We start from the raw sequence: 17,215 nt of genomic DNA, 5'->3' as shown, positions 1-17,215 counted from the left end.
CACACCCATTTAAAAGCCTTCCAGTTTTGCTACTCAAAGATAAACCACTGATTAATTTGATTGCTGCCCCTTCTCAGGCCTTTTTCTAAGCACAGATATTTTTAGGGGGCAAGGGGTTGTTATGTTTACACAGTTATAGCCGTGGCAAAAATATAACTTGTATATTTTCAAAATGTACCATAGTTTAAGAATTGCCCATATGGCATATCCTTTATAAAAAGTATTTTATGGGCTGCATAGTATTCCATTTGATGGGTCTGTCATGGTTCATTTAGCCTCCCTGTCTGTTGAACATTTAGACTTTCTATCAAAAATAATGTTACAATAGGTATCTTTGTGAATAATTATTTTCCTATATTTAGAATTATTTCTTTAGGCTGGTTCCCTGGTAATGGATTTATAGGGTCGAAAAGTATGAATGTGCTGCCAAACTGCTTTCCCGAAGGGCTAGGTTGCCTATTGTTTCTCCTACCCATAATGTATACCTATTAGCTGGGTTTTCTACTTGATCAAACCACCAGCACTTAGCCAAAGCCTTAAAAGGCAAAGTGTTCAAGCTCAGACATACAAATCATCCAAGATGATTTTTCTATGTCTCTCCGGCCCTGTGGCAAGTATCTTCACCCCCACCCTCTGCCCCATGGCAATGCAGGCGGGGAACTGAGGCCAAGCTCAGAAATGGCCTAGCTCCCAGATTGAAAGCAAGCCTCCCAAAGCTACTCCCCCTTCTAATTACAGCATTTCCTATCTGTGTGGCAGCTCTGGCATGGCTGTTTCAGTCAATATTTACCAAGTGTCTATTGTGTGCCACTTCCTCCTCTGCCAATAGTCCCATAATCGAAGCACGTGTCAGTGAGGGGTTGGGCAGAAGAGAGAGGGACTTCTCTGCAGAACTCAGAAGCTGGTGCCCTTGAGCAGAGCTCTGGAGGACAGGTGCATAGTTGTTCTCCAGGTACCCAGGAGCTGCCTGTGGAGGAGCATTCCACATTCTGTGCAGGAACAGGGGTTAGCATTTACAGAGTCATGAAGAGTAAGAGAGCTACAGGGGGCTGGGTACTGCTAGACCACACAGTGTAGGGGCATAGGGAGAGTAGAGAGAAGGGCTGAGCCTGCAGAAAAAAGCCTTTTGAGCTTACAGAAAAAAGTTCTGATCAAGTTTAAGGTCAAAGTCAGGTTTACAGTTCAAGGTCAAGGCAGGCCTAAGGCTCAAGGTCAGATTTATATTACAGAAGATAACCCTGTACGAGCTCTGCCAAGTGTGGACTGGGAAGAGATGAAGAGAAGCACCAGGACAGAAGGTCAGGGATGATGACGTTTTAACGAAGGCTATGGAGGTTAAAATGAGAGTGGAGGTAGGAGGTGACAGAAGTAAAGGTGGCTTCAAGAGAAATTTAGGAAGTAGACTCTTGAGGGTCCCCAGAAGAGATAGGCTGTAGGGAATGACGGAAAGGGAAGAATTGTGATGACGCCCAGGCCTCTGTGTGGGTTAGCTTCGCTGCCTACTCAATATTCTATCCCTCCTCTCTCAATAATAGAACCTTATTCAGGGGTGGCAATATACCCACCTTAAAACATACAAACACACCCCCCACTCCACCCAGAGTTGCAGAGACAGTTCTGGCCTGTGAGTTGTGAACAGCAGCACCCTGGGCTTGGGAACCTGGCTAGGTGTCTGCTATCCTGCAAGGGCTAAAAGAGGAATGGGCATCATGCCTTCAGAGGCTTGGAGTCTTCCCAGGTGCTAGGAACAGAGCTGGATTCGAAATCGAGGCTTAGTAAACACCTGCTGAGGGAAGTCAGGCAGCCAAACAGATGACCTGACAGTTCTGAGAACCCCATTCCATCAATCCAGGAACCAGGAAGAGGGCCCCTGAGGGAGCTCCATCCTCTCACTCTCTTGGGACAAAGCCTGGTACAGTATGGAGACCACAGTACTTGGGGCCAGGACACTCAGCTCTGCCACTGAGTATGACTCAGACCTAAGGCATACCTCTCTTGACCTCTGGGTCCCTCAGTCTGCCCATCTATAAAGTGGAGATAACACATCCCACCTCATACAGCAGTTGTGACAACCCGACCTCTGCCTTGTTAGCCTCATTTCCCACACACCTCCTTTGCAATTCATCTTGAAAATTCACTGGACTTCTGCCTATGCAGTGCTGTCTTCCTGGAAAGCTCTCCCAAGCCTCTTCAGCCTACTTATTTTCCAAGTTCAATCCAGGCCTGAATGCTTGTGTGTAGCCTCAAGGGAGACAGAATTCACAGCTAGAGCACATCATGCACCAGTAGGATACAGGCTGTTTACACACATCCCCACCTGTAGACCAGTCTCCCACCCTTTGGGAGTTACTGAGCCTACATGTATATGTGCATGCACACACACATGTGTGTGTGATGCTGATGAGCTGAGAAAGAGGTCTGGCAGAAGAAGTCACAAGGTCCTCGTCCAGGCTCCACACAGCTCAGAGCAAAGCAGAAAAGCTGTGGGCACCTCTCCGGCCAGTACATGCCCCAATCTGGTCAGTGTGGAGCTCAACAAACCTTCCTTACTGAATAGTTAGCCTCTCCATCTCTGCCTCCAAAAGGCCTTTTGATGGCATTGGCACTGACACACGCTCCTCGCCCTTGCTGTTGGGAGGGTCGGCTGGAGAGCTCTACTCCAGTCTCTCACCCACAGGAAGGCACAGCTGTGCCCATCTTCACAAGATGAGGGATGCTAAGTTACCTTACTCACCCAGGGTCACAGGAATAAAAGGCATCAAGGGCCAGCCAGGCCTCTCTGGACATCAGAGCTGTTTGTGGGCTCTGACACTAAACCTTCATGGCATCTAAGGGACTTAGGCTCCCTGTTTGCAAAATAAGACCTGAGCCCAGGAGGTGGAGGTTGCAGTGAGCTGTGATGGTGCCACTGCACTCCAGCCTTGGTGACAGACTGACAGAGTCAGACCCTGTCTCAAAAAAAAAAAAAAAAAAAAGAAGCCGGAGTCTCTCAGGAAACCAGTCTTTCTATCAGTGTCTCTCTCACTCACTCATACACACTGGGCAAGAAACTTCCACGAGGCCCTCTGGGGCAAGCCCTACACACTGGGAGAATGTATTTGCAAAATATATATTTAACAAAGAACTTATATCCAGAATGTATAAAGTACTCTCATACAACTCAATAAGAAGGCCAACAGCCCAGTTTTTAAAAATTAATGGGCAAAATACTTGAACTGATACCTCACCAAAGAGGATATGTGGCTGTCAAATAGACACAAAAAGATGCTCGACATCATTAGTTATTAGGAAAATGCCAATTAAAGCCATAAGGAGATACCATTACGAACCTATTAGAGTGGCTAAGATTTAAAAGACTAACCATACCATGTACTGATGAGGATGTAGAGGAACTGAAACTCCCATAATGCTGCGAGTAGAAATGTCAAATGGTACAGATGCTTTGGAAACACTTGGGCAGTAAAAAGTTACATATATATTTACCAAATGATACAACCATTCTTCTTCTAGGAACTTACCCAAGAAAATAGGAAAGTGTATGTCCATTGAAAGATTTATACACATACATTTATAACAGCTTTACTTGTAATAGCCAAAAAACTGGAAAAAACTAAATATCCATCAACAAACAGATGAATGTATAAACAAATGATGATTTATCCTTTCTCTATACTATGGAATATGAGTTCGAGAGCAGCCTGACCAGGATGGTGAAACCCTGTCTCTACTAAAACTACAAAAAATTAGCTGGGCATGGTGGCGCATGCCTGTAATCTCAGCTACGCAGGAGGCTGAGGCAGGAGAATTGCTTGAACCCGGGAGGCGGAGGTTGCAGTGAGCCAAGATCGCACCACTGCACTCCAGCCTGGGTGACAGAGTGAGACTCTGTCTCAACAAAAAAGAAAAAAAAGGAATAAACTATTGGTATACACAACATCAATCTCAAAATAATTATGCTGAGTGAAAAAGCCAAACCAAAAATGTGCATATTATATTATTCCATTTATATAAACTACTAGAAAATGTGAAGTAATCTGTACTGACAGAAAGCAGATCAGTAACTGCCTGAGGATGAGGGGGGAGGAAACTTTTGCGGACGATGGATATGTTCACTATCCTAATTGTGGTGACGCTTTCATCAGTATAGAAATATGTCAGAATTTACCACACTGGACTTTAGATATGTGAAGCTCGTATATCAACTATATTTCCATAAAGCTAGAAGGAGGAGGGTGGGAAAGAGTGGAGGAAAGAAAACAGAAAGCACAGCAAACAGGAGTTGTCTTAGGAAGCCAGGCAAACAACACAAACAACACACATACACACAGACACTGACACACACACACAGATACACACACACAGACACTGACACACACACACACAGACACGGACACAGAGACACAGATACACACAGACACACCAGCACAGACACACACACATAGGCACACACAGAGACACACACAGATACACACACACAGACACACACACACAGGCACACATACACAGACACACATACACAGACAGACACTGACACACAAACACACACACAGACACGGACACAGAGACACAGATACACACACACAGACACACCAGCACAGACACACACACATAGGCACACACAGAGACACACACAGATACACACACACAGACACACACACACAGGCACACATACACAGACACACATACACAGATACACACACACAGACACTGACACACACACACACAGACACGGACACAGAGACACAGATACACACACACAGACACACCGGCACAGACACACACACATAGGCACACACAGAGACACACACAGATACACACACAAACAGACACACACACACAGGCACACATACACACACAGACACTGACACACACACAGACACACACACAGACACGCCACACACACAGATACACACAGACATACAGGCACAGACACACACAGGCACACACGCAGACACACACACAGGCACACACACACAGATACATACACAGACACATCGGCACAGACAGACACACAGACACACACACTGACACACACAGATACACACACAGACACACAGGCACAGACATACACAGGCACACATACACAGGCACACACAGAGACAGACACTGACACACACAGACACACGACACACACAGATACACACACAGACAGGCACAGACACACAGGCACACACATGGACACACACGGACACACACACTGACACACACAGATACACAGACACACAGGCACAGACAGACACACAGGCACACACATGGACACACACGGACACACACTGACACACACAGATACACAGACATACAGGCACAGACACACACAGGCACACATACACAGACACACACAGAGACAGACACTGACACACACACACAGACACACGACACACACACAGATACACACACAGACACGCACAGACAGACACACAGGAACACACACGGACACACATACAGATACACAGGCACAGACAGACACACAGGCATATACATGGACACACACAGGCACACATACACAGACACATAGACACAGACATACACACACATAAACACAGACACACACAGACACAGGCACATACACATACACACACAGAGTATGAAACTCCCACATGGCCTCTAGTCCCAAGGAGTCCCTCAACCCAGGATTCCATCTGATAGGGACACCAAAGCTTCTTGTCATTTACTCAACATTTTTCTAGAATGTTTCTGTGTACCTGGTTTGTGCTGGGTATGGGGGTTCAGAGACAAATCAAACAATCCTTGCCCCAGGAAATTATTTCTAGCAGCCGTGGTATAGCCTTCCCCAAATTCAACCTAAACATTTCGCCACATGCCCCTAATATCCCAGCCAGATTCCCTTTCCAGGATCCCTTGGAGTCCTTCCTCCTGGGCCTGATTTTGTTTCTACCCTTGCCACCTCTTGGGAGAAAGCCTTCAATTAGTTCACAACTCCAGCAGAAGTCTGTCTTTTATCTGTGCAAAACAGACATCCAAGCCGAACCCCAACTGATTTCTAATAATTGACCAACGAGATCTGAGTCAAGTCTTCACAGAATCGCAAAAATTCTGGACAGGAAAGAATCTGAAGGTTTCAAAGCCCAACATCCATCTGACTGAAGTTCTGTTTCTCGGAATAACATTCCTGTTCTGCAGTCACCTGGACCCAGTTTGAATACCTCCAGTGAGGAGGGAGCTCACTGACAAATGAAGATGTGTTGGCACTTTGGGAAAGTAGGGAAGTTATAAAGTGATTCCTATACAACACGGATGAAAGGGTACTGGCATTTATTAAGCACCTACTGTGTTTAATAAATAAAGCCCCTGGGCTAGGTAGGGGCTTTACACATAGAAGATTTCTAATCTAGTTTAATTCTCATGCCAGCTTTGCTGTCAGGAGGCCTAGGTTATGATTATGATGCCCATTTTTACTATTGAGGTACTAAGAGTCAGATAAATTAAGTGACTTGCCCAGTCACAAAGTCAGTCCATGGCAGAGACGGAGACAGCAGTCCAAGTGTATCCAACTCCAACCTGCGCTCTCTGTTCCCAACCACTCACAGAGCAGGGCAAGGGGGCCGGTGCTGCCTAGGCTTGGATCCTGGGCTTTTTCATCTGGATGGCTGGCCTCAGGGATTCCTTACAAAACTGACCTCCACCAGGCCTAACAACCTCTGAGGCCTTCTCTCTCAAACACACGGCCCCAGAGTGAGGAGTCCCCCTCCTGTGGAGGGGGAAGGGGCTCTCCAGAAGGAAACCACAGACAGTTGGCTCAAATGGTCTACAGCTCCAATCTGGGCCCTGCATGCCACCCAGGGAGGGCTGGTCTCTGCAGTCAGGGAACAGGAGGGTGTGGAGGGGTCAGGTCCTCTCCATCCTCTGAGAGCACAGAGCTTAGGCTGTTGACTAAGAGCCTGGGCTCTGTGAAGGAGCTGTGGGAGTTGGAAGTGGGTCCCCTGAAAGACAGTGTTTGAGCTGGGCCTTGAGACAGATCTGAACATGAGGAGATAGCAGTAGTAGTAGGAAGAAAATTTCAGGCAGAGGAAACAGGGCAAGTAAAAGTAATTGAGGTAGAAAGGAATGGCAGGGAGGAAATACTGCTGACCTGGGGTAGAACACGCCCGAGGGTCACTCAGGGACTTCTCTGGAGTCATAAACTATCAAAATGTCCTTCTCTAGCTCTTAGACCACCTCACTCCTATCAGGTCCAGGGCTAGCAACCTTGGTGTAAGAGCCCAGCTAAGCTTTGAGGAGGAAGGAATGCCCATTCACAGGCCTAAGAGAACAGAAATGGGGAGAGGAAGAGAATGAGAAAGCAAAATGAGGGGCAGGGAGAGTTTGGGCCCTGGAATCAGGTATTTGGTAGCTCAGCCACCATGTAACAGCTGTGGGCCATGGACAAATTGCTTAAATTTCCTATAACTCAGCTTCCTTTTCTATAATAATGCTTTCCTTACCTGAGCTGTCAGGAAGATGCTATAAGGTCACATATCCCCTGTGCCCGACATGTAGTGTAGCTGTTTTCATTAACCTGGACAAGAGTCGGGACTTAGAGGGTCAGAAAAGCAATCGAGGCCCATAGAGACAGGAGGAAGCAGTGTTTGTGGGGACATCTGCTATATATCAGGCTCTTTGCCACAGGGGACCACAACAGATCATCCCGTCTCCTCTCAGGCAGGAATAATCGATTTCTCTTTGGCAGATGAGAAAATGTCCCAGGGGGTAACACAATTTGTCTGAAGTCCCAGGCTAACAAGTGGCAGAACTGGAAATGAGCCAGGCCTGACTCTGAGGAAGCGAGTGGCTCCCAGAAGGCCCAGGGTGGCTTAAGTGGATGGAGCTGTGGCTCCTCCCCTTTTGGCTCTGAGCCCCAAAAGCGAGGAAGGTGGCTACTGTCGGAAGACGTAGTTTGCCTCATGACACTTGCCTCACAGAAGAGGTGATGTTTAGCACACCCTTTCTCCCTCTGGGGCTGCACGTCCAAAGTCTGCCACTTCTGAAAGGGAGGCTGGAAGGGAGGCGAATCTTACAATGCATACAGAGGGGATGTGTAGGAAGCAAGACGGGGGAGGTGGTGCCAAACTGGCTGCCTAATGAGGCTTTGGGAAAGACGCGGGACCCAGGATTTACTGTACCTCTGCTTCCACCATTTTAAAAGCCAGAAAGGACAGGGAGCTGCCTTTTGCTGAAGGGCACCAGACCGATGGCCTGGCCAGACTAGAGGGCTCAGTGTCCTCAGACTCACTGTCCTTACACAGTCCTCCTCCGCTCCCTTCCCGAGTGCCAGCCTTTAGATCCTTTCTAGTTCCTCCTCTTCCTCCGGGAAGCCTTCTCAGATAGTCTCAACCTACAGCTATTCTTTCTCCTGGGAATGCCAGCAGCACCCCCTGCTTGCCTCATCTGTGACCAGCCCTATACTAGGATTCCAGATCTTCTGGGTTACAGCTGTCAAGCACAGCCTTTCCAAACTCCATCCTATGGCAAGAATTCCTCCTAGAACATCCAGCCCTATGTGAGCAGCCCAGAGATGAGGTGCCAGCTCTCAAAACACATTGTTTTCTTACTAGATTTTTTTTTTTTTAGAATTTTCTCCCTTTTACCCCTTGAACTGAGCCAAAATTTGCCTTCCTTGCTGGCACTTGCAAGGACTGGTCTGGTATCTATCTCTCAGGGCATGCAGAAGCCCACACTCTCTCCCATGCCTGCACTTTGAATACCTTTACCCCTGAAAACTGCTATCCTGTCACTACGGTGCGGGAAGCCACATCCTGTATACCTGTGTCAGAGTCCCCACCCCACCACTTGTGCTTATATAACTTTGGGCCAGTTTCTTCTTTCTAGTGGTCCTAGTTTCCTCAACTATTAAAAAACTTCCTATCTTAGCAAGCAGCACAGTGCCTCACCTGTTGTGTGTGTTCAACAAATGGTAGTTATTTATTTTTTGTTCACCGATCACTTCTTTAGAGGCAGTATGGCCTAGAGGGAAGAACGCAGCTCTGATGCCAAAGAGACTGGCATCTAAGTGTAGGCTCTGCTACACAGCCGCTGTGTAACCTTAAACAAATCTCCTCCCCTCTCTGAGTCTCAGTGTCTTTCTCTATAAAACAAGGATAACATATGCTAAGTGGGCCCGGATTGGTTGACTGCTTCTTTTTTTCTCCGTCCCATCTTTACGTTGCCTTTCTTCTGCATCTGCCCAATTTTCCAGGCTACGAATAATGCAGCTATATCACTGTGTGGCAGGCACAGTGCTGAGTGCTTCAGATGAAGATTCAGTTCAGTTCCCATCCACCCTCTAAAATAGGTGCTATGAGGGCTAGCACCTCATACTCAGAAGACACACAGTCAAATGGCAGCTGTTGTTAATATTTCTATGTGTCAGGCCCTGTGCACCACCCACATTCCTTCCCTCCAACCAACCTAAACAGCTCCCTGAGGGTAGGGACCACATCTTGGTGCCTGTGTGTACAGCAGATCCTCAGTATATGTTGGTTGAATGAATGGCTGTAAATACTTCTTTGAATTCCTTCACCATGGCCAGAATAGAACCTTACCATGATAGGTGCTTGATGAATATTTGATTAACTGGAGCCACAAAAAATGTGAACTGTCATCGGTGGCTTTAATCTGAATCCTAGAAGGCCCTGAAACCGTGGTAGGGTTTCTTCTGCTAATTAAGAGCTCCTCTGAGGTCCTTCTCTAAGAACACTCTAGGCTCTCTTTGCAACCAGATCCCAACTTTTCCTCTGCAGGGACCATGTGTCAGAGCTGTCCACAGAGAGACTGCTTGCTGTCCAGACCACAGCACAACCCAAGGAGAGGGCGGCAGAAGCTCTGCTACAAGGCCGGCGTGGCTTCCAAAGAACAGGAACTACCCCACCCACTGAGGACCTGCCAGGAGCCTCTCTGCACCCCTCTTTCTCAAAGGTGGCTTCTGTGCCAGGCTGCACAGGCCACCAGCCAAGTTCCCTCTTCTGAAGCTGCCGACCAAGCTTCCAGAGACCCTGTGGTAGGGAGGCGTGGCTAGGGCCAGCTTCAAGGGGTACAGAGGTATCTGGAGGCCTCAGTCCCCAGAGACTCAATCCTGACAGTGCTGCCAAAAGGGAAGGGGCACCATCAGGGCCTTTGAAGCTGGGGGAGCCAGAAGCAGAAGATCACAAGCTGCCAAAGTCAGGCTAAATGCCCTAGCCTTGCAAACAAGGCATTCCCTGGCCTAGGCTGCCTTTCCAGCCTTCCTTCCTTTCTCTGCCTTCATCTGTGGGCCAGCCAATAATGACTGAGCACTATGTGCCCAGCATCTAAAACTTTACATCTGAGGTCACAGACGGATGGCCAGTCACATACACATTTTAATATGTGCATTTAAAAATATTGCCTAATCAGCTACATTTTAAAAATTAGGAGATGTCACAAACAAATATGCAGATTTCTGTCTTATAAATCAGAAGATCTGACAACATTGGGCACATGTTCTTGTAGGCAAGAATGGTGAGAGCAGGATAGCAGCTGCCTCTTTCAAGCAAGCACTTTCCAATGTGCTACAATCCCTAAACAGCCCAACTGGCCTGTTTTACCTTTGTAGACAACTACATTTGACATCCCTTGCTTAACATATTTCATTTTGGTGTAAAGTCTTCCTAATGACCTTAGGAGACAACATCATTTCCCAGTTTTACAGGTGAGGAAACAGAAGCTCTGAGGGAAAAAAATAACTGGACCAAAATTCAAACCCCAGCAGCCCAATTTCAGAGCCAAACACGAGAACACGAGTCTGTAGCAAAAATGAGGAAAATACAGACAATGCAGTGAGTTTTTAACAAAGCAAAATGTATTCAATTTGAAGGAATACCATTTTCCCCCTGATAACATGGCCTTCTTACTTGGGGGAATAGAAATATTAAAATGTTCGGCCGGGCGCGGTGCCTCACGCCTGTAATCCCAGCACTTTGGGAGGCCGAGGCGGGCGGATCACGAGGTCAGGAGATCGAGACCATCCTGGCTAACACGGTGAAACCCCGTCTCTACTAAAAATACAAAAAATTAGCCGGGCGTGGTGGCGGGTGCCTGTAGTCCCAGCTACTCGGGAGGCTGAGGCAGGAGAATGGCGTGAACCCGGGAGGCGGAGCTTGCAGTGAGCCGAGATCGCGCCACTGCACTCCAGCCTGGGCGACAGAGCGAGACTCCGTCTCAAAAAAAAAAAAAAAAAGAAATATTAAAATGTTCTTTCTCTTATTTTCTGATAGTGATGGTAAAGAGAACCCTAAGTGTCATCTGAATGTCCTCGTCTGGTAAAATAAAAAGGTAGCTAACCGAGGATGGATTCCCAAATGCACTGGTCTTTGTGAAATCTAAGTCCAAGACCCACTGCTCTGCTACAGACTTCCTGTCCCAGTATGACAGCAATCTTCTGTTATTCCTCTTGGTTAAAACAAAAAAACAAAAACTCATAACTTCATCTAACCATGTCTGCATCATTCTATTTTTGAAGAGGTGGCTTTTGAACTGAGTCTTTCCCAACCCCTCTCCCTCCAGCAAATCCACAAAGCATTTGTTCATGCCTTTTGTTATATTTATCTTATTCTTCCTCAAGTAACAATTATATGTACCCTATCCACCCTTCTACCCCCTAAAGTCATTACAGAACAGAAGAAAGACACTTTGGGAGGCCAAGGCAGACGGATTGCCTGAGGTCAGGAGTTCGAGACCAGCCTGGCTAACATGGTGAAACCCCCTCTCTACTAAAAATACAAAAATTATCTGGGCATGGTGGCGCATGCCTATAGTCCCAGCTACTCAGGAGGCTGAAGAAGGAGAATCATTTGAACCCAGGAGGCAGAGTTGCAGTGAGCCAAGATCATGCCACTGAACTCCAGCCTAGGTGACAGAGCAAGACTCTGCCTCCAAAAAACAAAAAGAAGAAGAAGGAGTTTCTGAATTGTTAGCCACTCAGAGCTAGAAGGGCTCTTAGATATCATCACCTCTGACTCCCATTTTGCAGGCGTGGAAAAGCAAAGGGTCTGACCTAAGGCCACCCAGTGGGTCAACGGCAGAGCTGGGGTGAGGACCCAAGTCTACTGACTCCTCGGTGCTGGCTCTTCCTGCTGTGCCAGGCTGCTTTCCAGCCACTCCCTTTTGGTTGGCTCAGCCCCTCAATTCAGAGGACAGTGCTGAGTATGCGACAAACACGTCATAAATATCTGTCCATTAATGCAAAGCAGCCTGGGGTGCACAGGCCTCAGCCTCTCCATGGCCCTTGGCTTGAGCTTCACATCACCTGCATCGAGACTTCCCACAGCACCAGCTGCCCATCAAACGGAGAACTGGCACCTGGGGCTTCTGGTGGCCTAGATGTAGAAAGACCCCATGTGGCTTAGAAATGCAATCCCCGTTAGGCCAGAGTTATGAACCAAGCCCTGCTGAGTAATCTTAGGCAAATGACTTCACCTCTCAGGTGTTAGGTGTTCCTCCAGACAGGTGGGATGCCTAGAATAGACATGAAGAAGAATTCCCCAAGCCTATCAGATGATTATAGGCACAAGACAGTCTTTGTCAGAGGAATTTCAAAATCCTGCTTCTAGAAGGCTTTAAGTACAGGAAAGGTTCTGGTCTACCTGGGACAAACAGATAGTTCCATCAAAATTGTGTTACAGCGTGAGCTTGGATGGTCCCCTAGACTCCGTGTCCACCTTCTAGATTGATGAGGACAGGAGCCAACAAGTCTTTAGGGCTGTCTGGAAACATTCTAAATCGAGTAGAACCCTTTACTATTATTATTAAATCATTATTCACAAGCTCAATGCCACAAATAGAGATGACAATGGCATCATCTCTCTAAAGCCTTCCTGACCCACTCAGTAGGAAAGATCATTCCCCTCTCTCTGTCCCCCCACCCCATCACACACATATCAGTATGTCTTATAGCTTCCAGATGTTTTCTCATATCTACACGTTTAGGTATCTGTCTACCTCTGTTAGATATGAGCTTCTTGAAACTAGGACTCACAATTTACTCTTTCCTGCATGCTATGCACTTAGCCCAGGGCCTAGCTAATAAATAAGGACAAATGCTGGTCAATGTTTAGCAAGTTAAGGAATCCCCTCCACCTCCAATACTGGAACAAGGGTGCATGTAGGCCTTTCGGAGCCAGTAGATGCATGCAGATCATTTGAGGGATGGGAACTCTTGCAGGGAAACTGGCTGACCCAAGGTTATTCAGTCATTGAGAGGGCTCAGACTAAAAGCAACCCTTTGGACACCCAGTCCAGTGCACTTCCAGCTAAACATTTTCTAGGTTCTATGATACACTGGTTGTACGACTCTGGGTAAGACCCTTCGCCTCTCTGCCCTGGCTTTCTCACTTATAAAAATGGGTAAATTTATATATAGTGCCTACATAATGGGATGATCTGAGCAGTAAATTATTGAACCTGTGTAAAACAGAGCACAACACATAAGAAGACTAAAAAAGTGTGTCTGTCCTGACTGTCATTCAGGCCTAACCATTATCCTCGGTAAAGGGGCATCCACCAAACATCAGCAAAGCAGGGCTCATGGTGAAAGGAAAACTCTCCATTCCTGGTTCACACAGTTTTCAACCAGGAAGTACCCTGCACCAATCACCTGGGAGAAATGCCTGATCTCTCACCATAAATTGTTCACAGCTTCTTCTTCTCCAAACCCCTATTCACACCTGCAAGTGCACGCACAGCTCACAGCATCAGCAAGGTATGCATGAAGAGGCAGCGAAGCCTTTGGAAGAGGATGATGCAGCCAGACCTGGTGTCGGATAGCAGTTCTAGCCGTGCAATCCTCAGCAAGTCACTTCATCTCTCCAAGCCTCAGTCTCCTCATCTTTGAAACAGTCATAATTTTCTTTAAGGATTACCTGAGACAGTTAATGGTCTGGGACTTCATAAATGACGTTGAGGGTAATCATAGTTGTCTGATTTTTATTTAACAAAATCCACTCGACAGAATGTCAGAAGCAGAAGGGGTCTTAGAAATCACTTAGTCCAGTCCCATCATTATATAGATGGGCACACAGAGGCCTTGAGGGGAGGCCTGACTGGCCCAAGGTCACATAATAAGGCAGTGGTTCAATGGGATGTGGGACCTGGGTCTCCTGACTTTCTACTGCATATCCATGTTGTCCCACTTGATTCTAATTACCTGCTCTCCTCCCTCAAACACAGAAAATGGCTAGAATCATTCCCTTCCCAATCCTCCTCCCTTCACAGTCATCTCACACCAGCCGGCACCATCTGGATCCCTTTTTGCCAACATCACCACCCTCCCAGGCACATCTGGCCCCTTTTGGTCTAGTCAGGAGCCCTAGAGGAGTAGGCGAAGCATCTGTTAATCACCAACAATAGCAATAATAACAGTAGCTGTAATAGCAATAATAATGACAACCAACAACCTGGACGATGTCCTACAATTAAAAGGGCTTTCACCTACATAATCAACACATTCCTACAGTTTCTCCCTAACCTAGTTGGCTTAGGGACATAATTTCCTCAAGTTTGTTTCATTCAACACTTACGGAGCACCTACTTTGGGCCTACTCATGGGCCAGAGGCTGGAGATAGAGAAAGGAAAATGATAGGGCCTCTGCCAAATAGGAATTTAGGGTGGGGGTGGGGGGACATGACAACTTCTTTTGGCCCAAATGGTGCAGCAGCAAAATTCCCCACCCAACCCTATGGAGAACCTCCTTTATCATGCTGTCAAAAGGCAGGAGGTATCTGTGGAATAAAGAGGAGCGAGAAAGGCTTGAGTGCTAGGCTGAAAATGACAGCAGGAAGGAAGATAAAGAATCGAAAATACAAGCACCAAAAACTTGACTGCCTGGCCTCAGGGTGACCCTAGGGAGACACTCCAGGGGGGGCAAGAGAGCCACAGTGGGATTCGTGTGAGAGCCAGAAGACCTGATCCCTGCCCTGCTGCCAGCACACAAGAATCTGCTGCTTCTGTTCCCTCAGAGACTCCGCCCTTGGATGCCAGGATTTTCCAAACCCAATGCTGGGCTACAGGCCTCCTTGGGACCATCATTTGCTAGAATGATGTCACAACCTTTGCAGTGGAAATGTTGCTGCCTGCCTAGGCCCTCAGCCTGGTGACCCAATACACTTCAGCATTCATTACCCCTGGCAGGGACACCACCTGCAGGGGTGTGGAAGAGACAGGCAGGGGATGGGGAGGAGAACAGGACTAAAAGCAGTCACCTCTTCCTCTCTTCCCCCAGCCTATCTCCCAAGTCCTGAGTTCCTGAGAACCTACTATGTGCCAGGCACAGGCACTATTTTAGGTGCTTCCACATACATCTCATTTAATTTTCACATCAGCCCTCTGCGGGCTGTACCCCTAGATTTACAGATGGAGAAACTGAGGCTGGGGGAAGGGAAGTCACTTGGCAGCTCAGGGATGTCAACATAGGACTGTCTGGCACCTCCAGCTCCTTGAGGCCCACAAGGTCAATGTTTCACTTAAGAAGTCAGAGTTGAAAGAGATCAACTGAGGAAACCCCAATTATTTCATGAAACTAAATTTAAATTGCCTTAGCAGAGGGGTCCCCCTGACATGTAAAAGCTGCTTGAGTGATATACTAAAATTATACACATCATTTAATCCAATTCCTGCATCTAACAGATGAGCAGACAGACACCCACGCCTCGAGAATTTTAAAATGGCTACTTGTGGCCAACTAGCAAGTTAAGGGCCTAGAACCCCAATCTCTGGCACTTTCCTTACACGACTCTGCCTGCAGAGATCACCTTTTTCTAAGAAGCTCCTCCAGCCCATCCCGACACCACCAGATGGGCAGAGAAGGCAGAGGAAACGGGCAGCATGTGACCGGCCTCTCTTTCAGTCTGCAGGGTTGGGGAAGGGAATATGGGGCTCCCCAGGCTAGTAGGTGTTGCAAACAGCCCAGATCCCGGCTGGGGAGTGGAAGGCTTCACATTCCAGGGAAGCTCCGGGGAGACGGAGGCTCAGATCGTCCACTCTAGGACTTACGGGCATTTTCCCCCCAGATCTACTGCAGGGCCCTGATGCTTCTCAGAGGGAAAGATGGGATGGAAACAGTCATTGGCACTTGACCTTGGGGTGGGTGTGGGGTGTCATCCTTCTCCCACCCCCAGGTACCCCTGCTCCTCCTCCAAGAAGGAAAAGAGAAGCTTAAATGTTTGCCAAATGCCAGAAGGGGAAGACAAATAAAATTGGGGGGTGGGTTCCCTAAAAGCCTCCTAATCACCCACTTTGGGCATCTTCTCTGCTGCAATCAGCACCCTCTAATTCTTACATTTCAGGGAGGGGGAGGGAGGGAAGCGCTTAAAGGGATGTAGGGGAATGAAGGGAGGGTAAGAATGAGTCACGATTAACCCCTCTTAGGCTGGTGCCCTCCAAGGGATTCTACCGCAGCGAGCGGTTGCGAGCGGCCCCCACCTGCCGCGGTGCAGCGCAGGGCCAGCTCCCCGCTCCGCCGCGGCCTCCTCACCTGAGTCCACCGGCCCTCCGCAGGCCCGCCGGCTCGCACCACTCCGGCCCGGCTTGGCGCAGCGCCTCTGCAGTCGCTGCTGCAGCCGCCTGGCCCTGATCAGCGACCTGCGGGGTTAGGAAAAAGAGATAGACCGGGGCGGGTGAGCGCGGGCGGGGGACACCCAGGCAGCTGAGCCCCCGGCCGCTGACAGCTGGGCCGCTGCAGCCAGAAGGCTTGGAGGGCAGGCTGCCTGCCGGGTGCTCCGTCCCCTCCTCCTCGCGGCCCGCGGCCCCCACCCCACCCCCTGGCACTTGGCACTCTGGACTGCGGCGGGTGCAGCTGGGCGGTGGGCCCGGAGATCCCCGGGGTCCTTGTCATCACCTGCGGAGGCTTCCATGGCTTCAGCTGCCCTGCAGGGGCCGCCGAATTGCTCTCCCGAGCCCCTGCAGGAGGCGGCTAGCTGGGTGCTCGCCGGGGCTGGGGCTGCCGGGAGGGAGGGGCGGGGAGGGTGAGGTGGATGGAGGGGACCAGCCAGTCGGCGGCTCGCCGGCAGCTGCGTAAGCGGCCCGTCTTTACTTTCCTTCTTAAAGAGATAGTTAGTATCTTGCTCTAGAGGGCCTGGGAGCAGAGACAACGAGCACACGGGGAGCGGGGGCCTCTCCCACCTACACACCAGCCGGTATTTTGAGCTGGGCGATCGATTGGGCGTGGTGGAAAGCGTCTTGGTCGGCTGTGTGACCCTGTGCAAGTCC

At 48.6% G+C, this 17,215-nt stretch overlaps 1 protein-coding gene across 15 annotated transcripts in view; it reads right to left on the bottom strand.

The window, feature by feature from the left end:
- Positions 1-16,994, bottom strand: part of SNPH (syntaphilin) — a 42,743-nt gene extending 25,749 nt beyond the window's left edge. For 13 of the 15 annotated variants that reach the window (XM_063600962.1, XM_008974730.4, XM_034947497.2 and 10 more), the window contains exons 1-2: positions 16,845-16,994; positions 16,482-16,588 (exon numbers count right to left, since the gene is read on the bottom strand). The gene's annotated coding sequence lies outside the window, so the exon portion shown is untranslated. Of the gene's footprint in view, positions 1-16,429; positions 16,449-16,481; positions 16,589-16,844 lie in introns of those variants that run through there. The other 2 variants (XM_034947493.2, XM_034947498.2) reach the window with 1 other exon arrangement.
- Positions 16,995-17,215: the final 221 nt, after the last annotated feature.

The sequence above is a fragment of the Pan paniscus genome, chromosome 21, assembly GCF_029289425.2.
Source record: "Pan paniscus chromosome 21, NHGRI_mPanPan1-v2.0_pri, whole genome shotgun sequence".
Classification (NCBI taxonomy): Eukaryota; Metazoa; Chordata; class Mammalia; order Primates; family Hominidae; genus Pan; species Pan paniscus.
The sequence above is the reverse complement of the archived record's forward strand: the minus strand, read 5'-3'. Positions and strand labels throughout refer to the sequence as shown.